Source organism: Plasmopara halstedii, assembly GCF_900000015.1.
Source record: "Plasmopara halstedii genome assembly, contig: Scaffold_2061, whole genome shotgun sequence".
NCBI lineage: Eukaryota > Oomycota > Peronosporomycetes > Peronosporales > Peronosporaceae > Plasmopara > Plasmopara halstedii.
The window spans coordinates 76145-78414 of NW_020188969.1; positions in this window are offsets into that span (position 1 = coordinate 76145).

Here is a 2270-nt window from a genome sequence, read left to right on the forward strand (position 1 = left end):
CAATTTACAGTAAACTGTTGCCTCGCACGAGGATCGCGTGTCTAAGACATCTGTACGTCCCCAGAACCGTTTTCAAGCTTTTTTTGCTCAATGAGCCCTATGTCTTTGACACAACAAACACCCATCTTGCTGGTTCCGAGAGCGCTCGGGCCGAGCCCTTCTTCGTCTCCAGCACGTGGTGCAACATTGGACAACACGCCGCGGCTTCGAGGGAACCACATCCCAGGCCCTCGGCAAATGAGCGCCGCGCACCACGTCTGTCACGGGTGACAGCCTACCCCTTCCAGACTTTGGAGGAAGTTGACTACAAGTCGGATAATTCTTTCCAATGATGGGAAGAAGAGGAGGGCGAGGTTTGCCAGCGGCGAGACGTGAGACATCTTGTCCGTTTCTTGACCTCTCGACTTCCGGCGGAAGTCGTGTAAGTACCAATCGCCTCGACGAGGCACAGGAGCAGCAGCTGGACTGCCCACCAGGCAGCTTTGCGCCCACACCCACGGGCAATCTAAGGCCCTTGAGTGGAACACGTCTTCCGCTTGGCGGATCCGGCTACTGATTAGATGAACGCAATTAAGCTGTCGTTGGGCGTCTACGTGGTTGGACCCTCGGTCACATCGAATTGCTCTCTGAGCTCGTTTTTTGGTATCTCAAGCGATGGATATGATCTGCGATGGACCCGCAATACGGACTATTCCAATGGTGCTCGCCCCAGTGAAACCGCTGCAGATGATGAAAATTTTTTTGAGCGATAGGTGCAGCGGCATCGGACACTTTACTTGCTGTCAACCTTACAGCGGAGCCAAAATGAGGTGGACGTGCGCGTGGAGCGCTATCTTCGGTTTGAGTTTGCTAAATTCAAGGTGCAACGCCGACATTCTACGTGCTGTCGCCCTGCGACATTTGAAATAATTCATCACGCTCCCGCAAGTTTCTCAAACGGGTAAGTCTACGCCCACAGCAGCTCAGGGTCATAGCTTGAGCTCAGCTCATGGCTTTTGGCTCTGCTGGCTACTACCGAGATGCGCGAGGTGTGTGACGATGGGGAGCGTCATGATAACTCTGATCAAAAGCGTCCTTGACATCTGGCAGACTTGCCGTAGTGGCACCTCAAACTCCCACAAGGTGCTGAATGTGACCCTGTCGACGACTTTGACAAACAAGATATTCCACGTGATAGTGGACGCCACCATTCTCATCGAGAAGAGTCGGCGGATGACGATGGCGACTTGGTCGATCGCCGTTCGGTGACTCGCGACGCTTTTCGAGCTCTTGAGGACAAAGTCCGTCATCATCTGCATTCCGCCGAGTAGCATGCTGAGGCCGCTTACCACTGTGCGGAAGACCTCGCGAGCCTTTAACACTTCTTGCACCGACTGCCTCACGTTGAGGCTTAACGCGCTCTTGCGCCGTTTAAAACAGAATTTGTTGCACTCCGAGCTGAAAATTAGTTTCTGTTTAGCTTCTGGGAGATTGAGCGCCTTCGGGTGCCGCCCCGGCGCCAACGCTTTCGCGTTCACTTGCGCCAGATCCTGGTACGGCTTAAGCTAGCGCACATAAAACGCCGGGTGGGTACGTATCGTTCTCGGAAGTTTCAGCGTATTGGTAAGGCCTCGCTTGACCACGACCTTAAAATGTCCAATAAACCGTGGACAGAGTTTTGTCTTAAAGACAGCAGATACTGCATGGTGTAGGAAGATATTTAGCATTTAACGAAACCAGGTCTCCGACCTCAAAGATTTTAACATTGCCTATGCCTCTTTTACCTGCATATTATATTTTATGTCTCGGCTTTCAGCCATCGCATCGCGAACACGTTAAAAGACAATTAGTCTGGTAGACATGAAGTTCTTTACAAACGGCGAAGCGGCTGACTTCATATAGCGGCTCAACTTTTCCTCCTCCATCAAGCCCAGTTTCTAGAATAAACAGCTTCAGCAGGACGCGTGAATGAACAAGCCCGTTCACGTAGAACGACGTGCAGTCGGTAGATGAATGCACTGCAATGTTCAAGGTGAAATCCAAATTGTGGTAGCATAGCGCTCCAGCGCCTCAGCAGCTCAGCACAGACGCTGCGAAGGACACCTTCAGCGACGCGATTCACGCGCTATGTTTGACCATCGGTCTGCGGATGGTCCGCTGTTGATATTGTCAACTTGGTGTCTAGCACCCTGAAGATTGTGGCCAGAACTTTCCGGTGAAACGTGCGTATCGTTCAGTTGAAAGTTGCTATGTATTATCTTACTACACGGCTATACCTACTCGGCCCTGAC